This window comes from Panthera tigris, chromosome E2 (genome assembly GCF_018350195.1).
Source record: "Panthera tigris isolate Pti1 chromosome E2, P.tigris_Pti1_mat1.1, whole genome shotgun sequence".
Classification (NCBI taxonomy): domain Eukaryota; kingdom Metazoa; phylum Chordata; class Mammalia; order Carnivora; family Felidae; genus Panthera; species Panthera tigris.
In genome coordinates, this window is record NC_056674.1 from 42,849,558 (window position 1) to 42,867,500 (window position 17,943).

General features: G+C 42.1%; 1 protein-coding gene across 3 annotated transcripts in view; it reads left to right on the plus strand.

Moving 5' to 3' along the window:
- The first annotated feature begins 2,788 nt into the window (after window positions 1-2,788).
- CTCF (CCCTC-binding factor) overlaps window positions 2,789-17,943 on the plus strand; it is a 47,667-nt gene continuing 32,512 nt past the window's right edge. For 2 of the 3 annotated variants that reach the window (XM_042970321.1, XM_042970324.1), the window contains exons 1-3: window positions 2,789-2,985; window positions 7,051-7,166; window positions 8,407-8,519. The gene's annotated coding sequence lies outside the window, so the exon portion shown is untranslated. The remainder of the gene's footprint in view (window positions 2,986-7,050; window positions 7,167-8,406; window positions 8,520-17,943) is intronic. The other variant, XM_042970322.1, reaches the window with a different exon arrangement.

Here is a 17,943-nt window from a genome sequence, read left to right on the forward strand (position 1 = left end):
CATGACCTGAGCCAAAGTGGGCCGCTCAACTGAATGAGGCACCCAGGTGTCCCTTGAAGACATTCTCATAGCTTACTCATATGGTTTCAGGTAAAGTTGTACAGAAAGTTTATTAATCAGATTATTAAAGGTACCAGAAAGAAAAAGAAGCTAAGAACTTAAGTGCAAGTCAGTCTTGTTGTTTCTGGTACATAGTTCCTAGATATACCAGGAGGTATTTGGGGTTGAGAGCTGAAGAAACTGCAAGATACAAATATTCTGGAGGTATATGGTAATTTTCCTCTAAGTTTGAGGGTTTTATTTTTGAGTCCTCAGGTGTACATAAAAGACAAATGGGATCATTTGGTTTCTAGAAAAATGGGTCACATGTAAATTTTCCAAATATTCACATATTTCTAGAATATTAGCTAGTCACATAAGTCAAGTACCTGAGATTAGGAACCAGAAAACTTAGGACCTGGTGTTGAGAAACCAAATTATCCCTTTTCTGCATGTCTGCACCCAAGCAGCTGAATGTTGCTGGGAAAAAAACACATACTGGGCCAACTGGTTTAACTTTAAAGTCATGATCACAAACTTCAAATGGGTACCCAATGCTGACAAGGCAGTCCTTGCTTTTCCTCTCCCCAGCATTTGCATCCATCTTCACCTTCATTACTTCACGGCAGAAGCATCCTGTTCCTGAGGTCAGTTCTCCGTGCCCTTATATCCTCTCATGGGTTTCATTCCTATGTAAGTCAAGCAAGCCTTCTCTCTCCTGTATCACTCCCAATGGCACATAAACACAATCAAGAACTCTCATGTTTTAAAACATCTCCTCCCTTGACCCATTACCTTCCATTTATCCCTAAATTTCTTTGCTCCCTTCACAACAAAACTTCTCATCTTGCTTATGTGTGCTATCTCTAGTCCCTTACTTTTCCAATCACTCTTCAAACTCATTCTAGTGAGATCTGCATCTGTTGATTTACCAACATGAATCAAGCCAGTCACCATTGATATTCTCCAGTGACTTCCAAGGTGACCAGTCCAACAGCCATGTCTCTGGCCCAAGCTGACCTCTCAGCAGCACTAGGCACAGTTGACCACTCCTCCCTACCCTAAACCTTCTCTGCCCTTGGGTTCCAAACTCAACAATCTTGTGGATTTCTTTCTTGCCTTCCTGGCTGCTCCCTCTCAGTCTCCTTCATTACCCTACCTATTTCTAAATGCTGGAGTGTCTAGGATCTGGCCTTGGAATTTCTCTTCATTCTCCTCTCCAAGTCAGAGGCCATACACTGACAGCCCACACGAATGGTTTAATCAAGCTTATGCATTTTAAAAACATCTGATTTAGTTGCTAACATCTAAATATCTGAAGATTTACATTACAAAAATCTAGATTTCTGATCCCCCCCCCCCTTTTTTTTAATGTTTATTTTTGAGAGACCGAGCTTGAGCAGGTAAGGGGCAGAGAGCAGAAGACACAGAATCCAAAACAAGCTCCAGGCTCGGAGCTGTCAGCACAAAAGCCCAATGCGAGGCTAAAACCCAAGAACCGCCAAGACCATGACTTGAGCCAAAGTCAGACTCTTATTCGACTGTACCACCCAGGCGCCCGTCTGATTTCCTTTTTCAGAAACACCCAGAAAAATCTGTCAATACTGGGCTGGCATCCTCATAATGAAACAATCTGCTGAATAGCGCAGAAGCTGTCTCCTTGATGCTGGGTCTGCTTGTTATCCGTGATATCGAAAGTAAGGGAGTTCAGAATACAGTCCTGAGTCAGTTCCCATCAGTACCAAAGGCTCTCCTCCCTGAGCCACCAGAACATCCTCCAGTCTGTGGTAGGTGAACTTCATCATTGCAAGTTGGGTAAAGTCCGCAGGTGCATCCTGGGAGGGGGAGGGGCGACTGCACTGTGAGGGGCTTAAGGGCGCCACCCACACAGAATTTCACTCTCAAGCAAAGGCAACAAGTGCACGTTTTAAAAGTACAGCATTATATAGCGCCGAGTAAGAAAACCCTTTTGGCCAAAGACTGCTATGGTCGTGTAAAAAGCATCAAATTTGGTCTTCTGCTGGCCTTTCCGGCTTAAGGGGCCTGGTGACACCAAGAAGCCCTTGTCCTCTTGCACCCGGTTTTAGGAGGCCCTCTTCTAAGGGCGGAGAGATCCCTTAAAAGCCGCTGGGAAAGGATACCCCTTCCCGCCCTCATTCGTGGACACTGTACTGTTCTGATGAGCTTGGAGTGCATGGGGGCCAGTCCGGCCTCACTCGGTAGCTGGCGGCGGTGGGGCGCTGGGAGAGAGGGGCCGGCCCGGCTAGGGCGGAGATTGGGGCGGGGCCCGGCCCAAGAACCGCCTCAACCCCACCGCCTAGCCCCGCGCGCGCTTCCTCCAAACACCCTCTCTCGCACCACCCGCCCCCACCCTCTTTACGTATTCAGGAAGGGAGACTGCGGCTGGGGAACCAGGTCAAGAGACCCCGGGATCCTGTACCGCCCAGAGGCGGCGGCGGCCTCCGCCCAGGAAGCCCCACCCAGCAGGAGCCCGGACGTAGCGGCGCCCGCAGAGTCCACGCGCGACCGGGCGAGGGCGCGGGAGGGCGCCTGCGGCGTGACGCGACTCGCGGCGCGTCCCGTGACGCCATCGCGCCCGCTTTTGAAAGTTGGCGCCCGGGGCCGCCTCCCATGCTGCCCTGCGCCAACCCCTCCCCTCACCTTTCCTCCCCCGCCCTCCACTCGTCGCCTGGCCGGCCCCCCCACCCGTCCCTTCCCTTATCAGCACCCGCGGCCCCGGCAGCGCCGACGCAGGCGCACTGCACCGCGCCGCCGCCATTTTGTGTCCGAGCCTGTGGAGCGATTAAACCGTGCGCGGAGCTGCTTCTTTGGCGGCAGCTGCGGCGGCGGTAGCCGGTGCGGGTGTGCTGAGCTGTCCGGGGACGCCGGGTGGCCGGAGCGGTGGAGCGGCGGCGGAGCGGGCGCTGCAGGGGGTGTGGCGCGGAGGTAAGGGGGCCCGGGGTGGAGGAGGTTTCGCGGGCCGCCTCTAGGTGTCACGATGGGGCCGCTCCGGTCGGCGCTGGCTGCAGCCCGGCGCCAGCGCCGCCGCCGGGGGGTGTTTGTCTCCCTCTACCGTCCCTGCTGCGGCGCGGCCGCCGCCATTGCCCGTCGCCGCCGCGGCCCGGCCGCCTCCCTCCCCCCCCCCCCCCCCCACACCCGCCCGCTAGGCCTCCCTCCTGGCGGCGCGCTAGGCCTCTGGCGGCGGCGGCAGCAACAGAGGCCCGCGCGCCGGCGACTCCATTTTCCTTCCTTTGTCTCTGCCCTCGAGGCCGGCTCTTGGCCCGACTGGTTGCCCGGCCGCGGCCCGCCCTCTGCCCTCCGCCCCTCCCGCGGCGGGTGGCCTCAGCCGAGAGGCGATCTCCGCATCCCGGCTCCCGCGCCCGCCTTGTTCGAGGGTCCCGAACCACTGTCGCCGCGCGCGCGCGCGCGCAGCCCGGTGTCCGGGTAGTATGAGTGTCGGGCCCTGGCCGACGCCTCTCTGGCTGCCCCTCCTCCAGCCTGCCCGGTCCCCGGAACCTACCCCGGCCGCTCTGCGAGCGTACCCCTGCCGCTCGGCTGCTCTGCGGTCGCTCCCAGTCCGCGCGCCGCCGCCTCTGGTCTCCGTCTCCGCCGAGTGGCGCAGGCGGCGCTGCTGCGGCTGCGAGCAGAGAGACCCCAGAGCTGCCGAGAGCTCCCTCTGCAAGGCTGGCTGAGCTGCTCGCGCCTCGACGCTGCCTGAGCGGGCGGGGGGACGCGCGCTCGCCGCCCCCGCCGGGCCCGGCTGCGCCCCCAAACTCGCGCCCCAGCTCCTCGCTGGACCTGACTGGTGCGGCCCCACACAGTGGGCGGAAGAGACTCGAGTTCCGCACCGAGTCGTTTTCCTACAGCCAGGGTCGGACTCCTCTTGTAATGATAGCCTGACTTTGTGCGCTAAGAGATCTCAAAGGGATCGAAACTTAATTTCATTCTGATCTCGTGACGTGACAAATTCCTGAATTCGGGATTATGGGCTTGTCGAATTGGTTTAGGCGACCCTTGAGTTTCCCTCCCGCTTTAAAATGTCCTGACACTGAGTTGGTACAGTATTTAGTACCTGATGCTTTAGGGCTAGGCGAAGGCACTTCTGCCCCGGGATTGTGCAACCTGATCTAAAGCTCCAGTAGGGCAGAATGAATTTATTCTTGACTCCACTGGTAATTTGCCCATACGCTGAAATATGAGGGTTGATGTTGTAATTGAATCCTGGGTCGCTAGCTGCAGTTGGTTTATAAATATCTACGCCTAATGTAACTACTCTTTAGTAGCTGACTTCCTGTAGCTCAGAGTTCAGCGTTAAGTAAACATTCGCATAAGTAGTCTTCAAGCTTTGAGTTTAAAACAAGTAGGAAAGTTAAAAATCTAAGTTCCCTATAGGCGGCAAAAGAAGTTAAACAGGACATGTATATTAAGTTTACTGTCCTCAGCTGTCTTAAGTCATTAAAAAGCTTCCTGCTGAATTGTCAGAGTTATCTCTTTTTCCCTTTTCCTCAAGTATTCTAGTACTTTAATATAGTATCGTGCAGCAGCAGTTGATACATTAACTCGGGTTGCTTTGGAGAGAGGGAAATCTTGATTAACTTTTTTTTTAAGACTGTTAAATTTATGAGGAAATTAAAACAGGCTGGCACTAAACAAAGTTGTTGGGTCTGCTCAACCTGTAGGATTTTGCAGCAATCTGCATCTACAGTAGTCTTTCAACATCCTTTTTCAAATTCTACAAAATGTCCCTTCTCTCCTCCTCCTACAGTAAAAGTAAAATTGCACTAACAAATACAGTAGTATTGATGAAGTGCAGGTTTGGTAATAGAACCATGCTTAATTGTTTAATAAATTAGTCTATGTAGTTTTTTTGCGTTTGTGAGATTTTCCACATTGTGGATGGCAGGTGGTCTGTTTTACTTATAAAAATAATCTCTACACAGGTTAAAAATTAAAATCCAGAAGATCTATATTGGGCCAGGAATAAAATTTGTTTTCCCTGGTTAGTGTTATGCTCCACAAACCATGTTTTGTTTCTTCGTTTAGTTCTGCCATATGCAGTCATCAGCCTCTTAGTCTTCCATGTTATTTATGCTCTTTCAGTGGTGTAGACTCCACAGAGTTGCTGTCCTTTGAGATTTCCTATATGCCAGATTCATACTTTGTTTTTATTGGAAAATGAAATCTACAGAGAATGAATTGAGGATATAAGGTTACCGAAAGGAGCTTATAACTTAAATCAATAACATGAAGATTACAACAGGAATGTTTGCCCACATAAGAAAATATTTAAGAGGAATTGTGAAAGTCATCCTTAGGGGTCTATTTAACCAACATAAGAAAATTTAGAAGTTGTAAAAGTCATTCTTAAGACTATTCCAATTCTAAGAGGTTTAAGATATAGCTTTAAAGAACACACAAAAATGAGGAACTTCTTTGGGTGGCTTAGGGAGTTCTTTGGGAGTGCAGAGGCCACCTGCGGCTGACTAGGGCCCCAAGGGAGAGTCCTGTGGCAGAGCCTTTCACAGTGGTGTCTGCTGGTAAAAAGTCCACCTCTAGAAACTTTTTTTGCTACTGGCATCAAATTCACTCCCCATCATCTATAGCTTCCATTTCATTTTTTTAAACCAGAGACTTAGTTGATCATCTGTTTACCTTACTGACCTGTCTCAGTCCCTGATGACTTCAGGCTCTTTGGCCAGAAATTAGGTCCCTCTTCAAACAACTAAAATTTGTCATAATTTAATACTTTGAGAAAGAGCATACAGGTTTGGAAAGAACAATAATGGCAAATAATGCGTAGCCTTGAAGACCCTGGTTTGCAGTTGGATGTGTGGATTTGGCGTACCATGTTTGTTTTTCTAAACATTAAACTTTCTCTAGTCACCATCTTCAGATCTTCACCGGCAGGTCTGCATTTTCTTAGTGATTAATATTTCAGTGCAAAGATGGGACATTGCTTATAGACTGCTAATGTATGCATTGAGAATAGTGATTTTTCTATACTTGGTGTTCATTTTTAGTTACCTCTAGAATGTTCAGGTATATAAAATCTCCTCCCTTTGAGGCATGCTAGTAACACTATATGGACTCTAATACAAAAGTGTTTCTTGGACTAGATATGCTAATCCTCTTTTCAAGATGTAAATTGCCTCTCAACAGAGAAGGCTTTTCTTTAGCTTCTAAGAAAGTATTATATTAGCTTAGTTTTGTGAGCTTTAGTTAATTACGAGATAGATTCCTTTGTAGTTGTACCTTATATGCCAAATTCTTTGGAAACTCTTAATTCAAATTTAGCACTTCCATTTCACTTGGAAGTTTCTTTTCTTTTTTTCTTTTGGAAGTAAGTTCCACTCTACTATTACCTAAAGCTTAAAACTTGACGATTCATATATTTGTAATTTGGGGATAAAATTATCAGCTAACAAAAAAAGTATTTCATTGCTGTACTTCTAGGAATTTCAAGACAGTGAAAGCCCTTCCTTCCTGAAGATAAGGAAATAATACTGTTAAAGGACTATTAATTACTACATCTATAAGAATTAATTTTTTTGTCAGCTCGAATATATATACGTATGCCATTATTTCCCTGCAAGGTCATAATGGGTTTTTTTTTTTTTTTAAGATTTTATTATTTTTTTCAGTAATATGAAGTTACTATTTTTTCAGTAATCTGTTGGGTGTAGACTCAACATGGGGCTCAAACCCACAACCCCAAGATCAAGTCTCATGCTCCACCAACTGAGCCAGCTAAGCACCCCAATGGTGCTATTTTGATAACCACAGATCTTTAGTCCTTTATATATTTAGCAAATATATAAAGAGATAAGTGTTTTATTATTGGTTTGGTAGAATTTATGGAATGCCTCATTTAGTAATGTGATGTATCAGAACAAGTATATTGTTTTTTAACCAATTTTGTCAGCTTTTATCTTGCCCTCAATTTGCTTTCCATATTATATGTGCAGTTGTGTGTATTTGGTGTTCATAAAATGATTTATGTTTCTGTTTTAGAATGGTCACAGATCTGGAGCCAAAGACCAAGATGCACTAGTGGACAGGTTGCTGACCAGGGCTTGAGAGCTGGGTTCTGTGTTCTCTCCTGAAACTGACTTTGCAGCCACGGAGAGGTAAATGCTCTTTCCATTTCTTGGTCTTGAAAATGGGAGTAATAAATCCTTTCTGGGGTTGGAGGATTTGCTATGTTGTTCTTGGGTATAGAAGATGCAGGACAGTGAATAATTGGGGGCATACAAGTTTTATAGTCAGAGTCCTCAGTTTGAAACTCTGCACTGGCGTATACTAGCTGGGTGACACTGAGCACGTTACTTAACTTCTCTACTCCTATGGTCCCCATTTGTGAGAGAACACCAATTACAGAGGCTAGGCTCTAGGTTGGTGAGAATGTGTATAAAGCATTAAGTACCATTCTGAGCATGTACATAGACCCCAGGAAATAGTTGTTTTTCTGCAGAAACCCTTGGAACGTATATTTTGATTATTAACAAAAGACGTCAAGAGTCCATGGCCTGTGGCAATTTGAAATTTTGATGAGCAATAGATGGAATCCTATTTTTTTGGAAATGGATCCTAGATAAAAGTTGTCTTAATTAATTTTAATTAGTCTAGTTGATGACCCATTTTTGTATCAGTATTATATTCATTATGAGTAACGTTTTGAAACATTTTAAGGGGTCACTTACAATTTACTGTAGCCTACAATTTCTGCTATAGAATATAATGGACATTATAGGGAACTTGAAACAGGCCTCATAAATATTGACATCTACTAGGCTTTGGAATCTCATAAACAACAAAGTAGGGTTCTGGGGAGGAAAATTATCTCTTCTCAGGCTATTAGAGTACACATCCTTCTTGTCCCTTAGAAAATGTGAAAATAATTTAATTGCACTTGTGTAACGGCAAAAGGGAAAGGTTGGGAGTTATAAATGCTGACATTAGATAAGCTTATGTGAATGAATCAACTAAGTGACTACTAAGATTTTTCTTACAAGCTGTGTTGGAGCAAATAGGAGGAAGGGAACAGGAGTGAAAACTCTACTATTCAAATCTATTTTCCATGAGCAGCTTAGTACATTGATAGGTGGCAAGAACCAGGTCTGTGTGCTAGGATTCTGTCACTCAAGAAATAATTTGTGCCCTGCAGGTTTTTTTAAGGAGTGTTGACACAGAGTACATATTAATGAGCTCCTGAAAAGAAAAACAATACTGATTTAAAAAGCTGTTGAGAAAACTAGCCTTAAGAGTTTGGGGAATGGGGTTGTAGGAACGTGTTGGTCACTTTTAAGTATTATGGCAATTTAATTGTTTAGATCCCTGTTTCTCAAACTGGGATATGAATACCCTTAGGGTACAAAGTGGTATGATTCCGGGGTACTTGAAGCCACAAGATAAGCATGACCCATCTTCTTGGAGCTTCAATTGTGCTCATTGAGGGGGCGGTGAGTTAAGTAATTTGACTGGTAAGTAATTTTTAAATTTTTACATTAAAGCAAATACATATTTTAGGATCAGAATGGGAACTCTGTATAGACTGTTGAAGAGAACCCAGGTTTTCAGCAAAGTGGGTCATGAGTCCCTAGGGAATAAGAATCGCCCTTTGTTTAGGTACTACAGTGGAAACATTTGAGAAGCAATAGTTCTGAGCTATGGAACAGCTCTGTCATCCAGCTCCTTACTTTGTTCCCTGTAGCATCCTATTGTGGAATATAGACATTAAATTGTATTAAATCGGTGCTTGTTTGCTTGCATGCATGTTTCTACAGGTGCCCAACATGCACAAGAGCTCTGCACCGATTGGTAGACAGTTGTAGATGGCGGACCAAGACAGAAATACTGTCATTAAGACTATTCCAATGACCTAATTATAATTTAAAAAGAAAAAAAATTTTTTTTAAACAATGAACAGACTCAGGTCTAAAACTGTAAAATGGGGTGTTCGATTGGTTCAGTCCATAGAACATGAGACTCTTGATCTCAGCAGGAACTCTTATGAGTTCAAGCCCCACATTGGGCATGGAGCCTACTTTGTAAAAGGCCACATATCATTTGGGGCGCCTGGGTGGCTCAGTCAGTTGAGTTTCTGACTCTTGATTTCAGTTCTGGTCATGATCCCAGGGTCATGGGATCAAGCCCCATGTCAGGCTCCACACTGAGTGTGGATTTTGCTTGGGATTCTCTCTCTCTTCTGCCCCTCTCCCCTGCTTACACGTGTGCTGTCTCTCAAAAAAAAATTTTTTTTAACTGTAAAATAAATTCTACAAAACAAGATTTTGAAAGCAAATGTCATATTAACTCCAGCATAATTAACAATTTATACTAATTTGTTACCTCCCCATTCAAGTTAAGTATTGAGAGTCTTAATAAGATGTCTAAATCTTAAGCTTGTAGACCTTGTGATTCCTAAGACAGTTATTTAGAAGTGTCTATTTTTTTTATTATTACCTATTGTTACTAGTGTATTGCTCTTAATATAAGTGGCACGTAAGAAATACATTTTCTATACTGACAATATCTGTTTGAATACAAGTTTTATATTTGAACCTAATTTGTTCTAGATATCATGGAGTGTGAATTTCTCTGAAATGATTTGAATTGGATCAACCTGAATATTTGGATGTACTCTAAATATTTGTAGTATTTGTTGAATACTTGTATTCATTCCATTCTTTGAACACTTGCCTTTCTGCTTTGTGCCAGGCAGTGTGTTACATACTGGGGATTTGAATCCCCAGGGATTTCTTAAATAAGAAAAAGATTGTTTTTCTGAGAGTCTTGAGTATAGGGAAGAGATTAAGTGTTGTTTGTGCTCTGATAAAAGTGTGTTCAGGATGCAGAGAGGGTAGTCTGTTACAGGAGTTGGTGAAAGATTTTGAGAAAGGCTTTCTGGAGGAGAGACCTTGATCTAGGTATATCAAGAAATTCAGAAGCAGTATAAATTCGATTTTAATCCCAGTAGGGCACCAAGGTTTAGTCACTGCAGCTTAATAGCTATGTATCCTTGGGCAAGTCCATCAAGGGTGACTTCCTTGTGCCTTCCTTTCCTCATTGGTAAAATGATGTATCTACCTTGTTATAGGCTGTGGCAGTTAGATGAAGTATTGTTAGGGGGAAATCCATGTATTTGTAACGGTAATGTGCTATATAGAAGTAAAGTGATAATCTGTAGACATTAGAATAGTGGGTCAATGTATATATTTTGCATTAAGCTACAGTGATGACCACCAGACTGTACAGAAGTTAAGTGAATCAAGTAAATTGGGACTTTGTGGATGAGAAAATGACATTAATCAAAATCTCTTGAGCAGCAGAGAAATGGATGAGTAAACAGGGCCATACCCCATGTGGGAGTGAAGTTTGACAACCACAAAAAGAAACTAATTGGGAAGACTCTTAGCCAGCAAAATGTCTATGATTTTTTTTTTAATATAGTTCCAAAAAAAGAAATTGTTATGGAATAAAAGTAAAGAAAACCAAAAACATGGCACATAGCAAGAACTTAGTGTGTAATTGAATGAATACCCCAGGAAAAAGACAAAACAGACATGAAAACACTGGTCAAAATAAAATAAAGAACTAGTAGTGCAAGGGTGGTTAAGTTTGGAGTAACTTTTTCTAGCTTTTCTAGTTTGTATAAGATTTTGTAACGCAAATAAATTTTTCCTTTTTTTTTTTTTAATAAAGTAGAATTACCAAAATTTGGGACTAACCATATTCAACAATAGAGGACTGATTAAGTTGTGAATGTCTATATAATAGAATGTCATGAAACCATTATATTATGTATAGTAATACATTGAAATGGAGAGATTTGAGACCTTTTACATAAAGCAAATTATCAAATGTATGCACAAAGGTATGTGTGTATATATAGGGAGGAGACTATAGATATAAACCAGAATGTTTATATAAAACCAATAGAGGGGCACCTCGGTGGCTCAGTCAGTTGAGTGTCCGTCCGGCTCTTGATTTTGGCACAGGTGATGAGCCCAGGATTGTGGGATCAGCATGGATTCTCGGCTTAAGATTCTCACTCTCTCTCCCCTCTCCCCCATCCCCCCTTTGCCCTTCTTCCCCACTCTGTTTCTTTCTCTCTCTCAAAAAAAAAAAAAAAAACAACCCTATAGATTTATATTCTAGATGATCTGAGTTTTCTTCTGTTTGTATTGTATAATTAAAAAAATTTTTTTAATGTATTTATTTTTGAGAGGCAGAGAAAGACCAAGCACAAATGGGGGAGGGGCAGAGAGAGAATGAGACCCAGAGTCTGAAGCAGGCTCCAGGCTCCAAGTTGTCAGCACAGAGCCTGACACAGGGCTCAAACTCACAAACTGTGAGATCATGACCTGAACCGAAGTCGGACTCTCAACCAACTGAGCCACTCAGGTGCCCTGTATTGTATAATTTTGAAAGGAATCCAATATAGTAGGAAATAGGACTGAAGCTTTCTGATAAATATAATGAGATAATAAAAGTAGTTTTTGTCTAGTTTACTCTGGCAATAAAGTCTAGACTTCTTGGGTGGTTTTGGGGTGTCTTGGGTAACCACTCACTTAAGTGTCCAACTCTTGATTTCGGCTCAGGTCATGATCTCATGGTTCATGGATTTGAGCCCCACGTCGTGCTCTGCGCCAGTGGTGCAGGGCTTGCTTGGGATCCTCTTTCCCACTCTGTCCTCCCATGTGCACACGCTCGCCCGCTCTCTCTCAAAACTTTAGACTTCTTGGGTGGATTCAAAGCCTTGCTAGGACACTGTGGGAGAAGTGCAGGCATGAAGGAAAGAAGGCAGGAGGGGGAGGGTACTGGCAGCCGTGTATCTGCCCAAGTGTAGAAGGAATTGACATTACAGAGGCAATTCTTAGAACATTCCTCACATTTGGCCTTAATCTGTTTTTGTATCATCCGAGTAGCATTTAGTTTCATTCTTTGGAAGAGTCTAATAATTGTAGAACTATACTAAACCCTAAAGAAGTAGCCCTTTTATTTTTTTTCCACAGAGATAAACACTATTAACAGTTTGGTGTATTCCTTTTGGGTTTTTTCCCTGCACTTTTGTAAATGGACATGTACAGGTAATAATACAGTTTTAAAGACAAAATGTAACAGTGCTATACAAGTATTTTGTAACTACCACATTAAATACAAACGTGTGGGGAGAGATATATCAAACAATACAAACTGGTAATAATGAAAAATAATTTCTTTCCACTTCTGATCCCTCAGTTTTCTTCTCCACAGGTAATAAATATTACCAGTTTTTCATACATCCTTCCAGAGAAAATTCTATTCATGTATTAACATATGTGTTTGTGTATCCTTCCTAAAAAACAGAGGACAGCACACTATACACATAGTGTGGATATTTGAGGGTTTTTTTTAATCTTGATGTTAGATAAAGATGTTACAATATTTTTCTTGCCTACACCTCTTTGGGCACTTGTACTAGTGTATTTATACAATGACTTTGTAGGAGTTTAGTTGTTTATATATTCCTAGAAGAGGGAATGGCATGTACAAAGGTCCAGAGGCAGGAGGAGAGAAGCCTAAAATGTTCTGGCTACTAAAAGCAGTTTAATATGATTAAAGCAGAGTGTATGAGGCTAGATGCAGATCTGCTGATAGGGCCCTAAAGGACCCTGTAGGCCAGGTAAAAGAGTTTAGATTTGAGCTTACAAGTTTTCCCATGGGAGGTTTCAGAAGGGAAGTCTCCTTGCTGATCATGAATTTCCATTTTATTTAAAAAAATTTTTTTTAACGTTTATTCATGTTTGAGAGACAGACAGAATGTGAATGGGGGAGGGGCAGAGAGAGAGGGAGACACAGAATCTGAAACAGGCTGCAGGCTCTGAGCTGTCAGCACAGAGCCGGACATGGGGCTCAAACTCACGGACTGCGAGATCATGACCTGAGCTGAGGTCAGATGCTTAACCAACTGAGCCACCCAGGCACCCCATGAATTTCCATTTTAGAAATCTGGCCAATGTGTGAAAAATGGGTGGTAAGGGAGCAAGAAAGAAGGGAAACAGGGAAACTAGTTCAGAGGCCATTGCATCAGTCCAGGCGAGATACAATACCCACCTGACTTAAGGTAGGGGGATCTCACCAGGAATGCTATTTGTATAGTTTTGTTTCATTTTATTAAACTAAGTTGGGGGGCACCTGGTTGGTTCAGTCGGTTAAGTGTCTGACTTCATCTCGGGTCATGATCTCACGGTTCATGAGTTTGAGCCCTGCATCAGGCTCTGTGCTGACAGTGCGGAGCCTGCTGGGGATTCTGTCTCTGCCCCTCCCCCGAATTCTCTTTCTCTCTCTCTTAAAATAAATAAACTTAAAAGAAAATAAAAAACTAAGTTGGAAAAGTTGGAATCCTGTTCTGTATCCTCTTTTGTAATCTTCCTTCATGTTGTCTGTTATGCACATTTTCCCGTTAGATACCCTATGTTACTTGAACAGGAATGTACTTTCTTATTGCTGGATGTTTTTTAACCTGTTCCTTTGGAGACCAGTGTCTTTTTAACCCGAGCTTTTTGTTTCTAATACTTTATCCCTCCTCATCCCCATTGTTTGAATTATTTTTAATATAAGAGTAAGTGGACTTTGAGTAAGAGCCAAATTGTACATAGATTTTGAGATGTCTGTAATAACTATTCAGAGTCCTGTTTTCATTCTGAACTGTTCTCAGTAGTAGATATTTGCCAATTTAATGACTTCTAGGTAAGTGTTCATCTTAGCTAATGGCTAAATAGTATCCTATCAAGTATATAACTATGGCTCTAAGCATTTTTCACACTAAAATTAAAGAAATAGAGTGTCTTATTTTGTAGGAGGGTAGATGATACAGTAGTTTCCCCAACAAGAAATGTGGCAACCGAATCCTAAAATGTCCTAGATTGTTACGGCTTTTGAAAAGCAGATGTCTTGATACTCTGTGTGCAAGGAGTGTGTGGGGAGTTACACAAATAGTGATTGTACCTTCACTTTGAGCAGACTGTCTAGTATAAAAAACATATCCTAATGGAGGGAGGAAAGAACCAGTCTGGTAGGTTTGTGTCTAATGTTTGTGGTGTTTTCGCCTGACACAGAGATACCTCATCAAATTTCATCAACTTCAGATATAAATGCCACTCAGTAGAGTGGTGTGCCTTAGCCATCTTAATCTAAATAGATTTTAGAGACTTCTGCCTAATTCTTGGTTACAGACAAGTGGACTGCAAAGCTAGGAAGTTACCTTTTGCTCCATCCTTTTGTACAGCTTTGATGGATGCAGTTAAAATGTCCATCTGATTTCTATAGCTGGGAAGTGGGGATACTTGTTCCCTTCTTACCTACAGGGATGAATTTAATAACCTAAAAACAAGTGTAGAATGTTAAAGCCAGAGGAAATTTTAAGTCATCTGGCAATCCCCTCATTTTACAGGTAAGAAACCTAAGAAGCAAAGTGATATACCTGAGGTCATAGATGTAGGACAAGTACATCTGCCTTTTTTATTCTTCCCCATACTGGCTCTGAATAGTCTATGCGTTTCACAGAATATCCTGCTGCATTTGGTTCTGTAGCTAATTATTTGATATATATTCATTAAAATTTTTTTTGTTTATTTCTTTTTGAGAGAGAGACAGAGCACAAGCAGGGGAGGGGCAGAGAGAGACGGAGACACAGAATCCAAAGCAGGCTCCAGGCTCTGAGCTGTCCGCACAGAACCCGATGTGGGTCTCTAACTCAAAAACTGTGAGATCATGACCCAAGCTGAAGTTGGACGCCTAACCGACTGAGCCACCCAGACTCCCCTATATGTATTCATTTATTTAGATCTCTTTTGACAGAAATATGTATCAGTGTATATCTATAGAAAAACAGCATGAAAACTTTACATCATTACTGCACTTGAGTATAGTATACCTGTGCACTGGCACACATTAGGTTTTCAGTATGTATTTGTCAGATTTTATTTATTTATTTTTTTTGGTCACCAACTTTAAAGGTTGTCCATGTAAACAGTGCGTTATTAGGCTCTGGCTGTCGCTAAAGTTAAAGGTCTAGTACCACCACTGTTCAGATTTTGAGCTTATTTACCTCTTCTAACTCAGAACCTTTTCAGAGTCCTTCAGTAGTTTCCCTGTGGTAAAAACAGACCATGGTTTGAGGCCAGGGTTGGTTAGTACGTAGTTTTAGTATTGTCTAGTTGGACCACCGAAAGTTCTAAATTGTTTCAGCCCACTACTTTTTATTTCTTTATAAATTCTGGTATAACAAAACTCTGACATAACATGGTCATTATCATATATCATAAAGCAGATACAAGATAGTTTACATTCCCAGAGGTATGATATATAACTATTGTATAATAATAGAGGGTACCCTAATTGTTTTCAGTGTGGGGCTCAAGCCCAAGAACTGCAAGATCATGACCTGAGCTGAAACCAAGAGTCAGTCACTTAACCAACTGAGCCACCTAGGTGCTCCATGTGTCTTCCTTTTTTTTTTTTTTTTTTTTTTTAGTGTTTATTTATTTTGAGAGACAGTGTGTGCAGGAGAGGAGCGAAGAGGGAGATTCCCAAGCAGGCTCCTTGCTGCCAGTGCACAGCCCACCTTGGGGCTTGATCTGAGCTGAGATCAAGAGTATGGTCGCTTAACTGACTGAGCCATCCAGGCCTCCCTGTTTTATTTGTATCTTTATCTTTCCACTCCTATTTAGAATATTTGATTTCGGCTCAGGTGATGATCCCAGGGTTGTGGGATTGAGCTTCATGTTGGGCTCACACTGAGCATGGATCTAGCTTGGGATTCTCTGTCTCTCTTTGCCCCTCTCCCCTGGACACACATGCACGTGCGCTCAGTTGGTGTCTGTCTCCCCCTCTCTCTCTCTCTCTCTCTCTCTCTCTCTCTCTCTCTCACACACAACAAAATTTTTTGTTGTGAATGTATATTGAGACTAAAATATAGTGACTTGGTTACCTCTTTGTAGTAAATTTTATTTATAATTTTTTTTTCTGACCACTTGTTAGACAAGGTCTTTTGCTCCTTCTCTCCTTGTCGTGTCTTTTGGGTATTCATAAATGTGTAATCCCCCTCCCCCATTTCTTGGTTAACCTATTGCCTAGATTTCCTTCTTTCCTGTATTTGTTTCCGTATTTTTAAGGAGCAATCAAGTTGACAAATTATTTGTTTTCATGATTAATATTAGTTTAGAGTAACATTTTGTTTTTGTTTAAACTTCTGTATGTCTGTATTCCTATACATATGTATTCTTTGTGGTTTTTCAGATTTCTTTTGTTCTATCTGTTGAATAGCACTTTAACTATTTTCCATATTTCATGCTATTATACTATTTACTCACTAAGGATATCTTACTCTTTTTTTTTTTTTTTAAGTTTATTTTTATTTATTCTGAGAAAGAGAACAAGCTGGAGGGGGGAGAGAGAGGGAGGGACAGAGGATCCAAAGCGGGCTCTGCATTGACAGCAGAGAGCGCAGTGTAGGGCTCAAACTCACAAACCATGAGATCATGACCTGAGCCAAAGTTAGACACTTAACTGACTGAGCCACCGAGACACCCCTGTCTTTTTTTTTTTTAATATAAGTATTACTTGATCTTTGTTCAGAGATCTCCTATTGCCATTTATTATCATTATTATGCCTTTGGTATAGGTATGCATTGTTGAATTTAAGCTGTTGGCTTCTGATTTAATATTGACCCTATGTAAGACCCTGTTTATCAAATAAAAATTATCTTGGTATTAAGTAGCCTTCATGAGTGAGTACTGGGTTACAGAAACACTCAAACGTTGGCCCACATGGTCACTGAAACACACTGCAAAATCATGAGTTCAGTCTTACCATGTTTTTCCACTTCTCTTTTTACTTTTTTCCTTCTGTCATGTGTTGAGCTTGTCCATACCATCTAGAGAGATATTTTGGTATTGATGGTACCCATGGTAGAGGTAAAACGTTAGAATTTCCATCTTGGGTGATACATTTCCATTATTGTTTATATGGACATCATACTAGTTTTGAGGTAGGCTTTATACACTTTATTTAAATAAATAAAATAATTCTTTGTTCTAAAGAATGAACCAAAAATTCTCATAGTAGGAAACAGTGGGTATTTGAGTAGCTTGGATTTATGTAGACCTGTATTTAGGGTAGATAAGTATTGTATTCTAGGTCAGTGACTTCCAAACCAAGGTCAACAGAGATTTTATATCAGAATCACCTGGGGACCTTTTGGAATAAGGTCTCTTCCACCCTAGGCCTACTGAATCAGAATCTCCGGGATCTATGTATTTAAAAGTTTATTAGGTGATCCTGATACCATCCACATTTGGGAATTACTGCTCAGGTAGAATGTGCACCAAAATCCATAGATGTGCCTGTTAGATGTTGTATAAATTCTATACTGTGTGTGTATAACTTATTTCTTTTTATAACATACTTATTTATTCACAGTAATAGACTTGCCATAGATCCTACCTTTCTCATATTCCCAGCAATGAAAGACTGTAGGACTGCTCCAAAGAGAGTGTAACTCTGAGCTGCTTTCAAGTATTTGGGCCTGGAGCAGAACAAAGAGAGATCTGGTGGTTCCTGACATAGTCACCCTTGGGAGCATGAGGAGAAGTGAAGCATTAAGTTGTTGTATGCTAGCAAAAGTCTCTTTCAGGCTATAGAAAGCAGAGAGGGACAGCGTGTGCTTGGGAGGCAACCTTCAATCAGTACAATGGCATTAGAATGTTGACTCCCAGATAAACTTTGTCTTCTATTTTGTTGGGTAAATATTCAGTAAGTGAAATAAACAGGCTACCCTTACTGAGGAACTAGAACATGGCCTCTGAAACCAGGTCACAATAATAAATTTGAGATTATTTAGTATTGTTCCACTCAGTTAT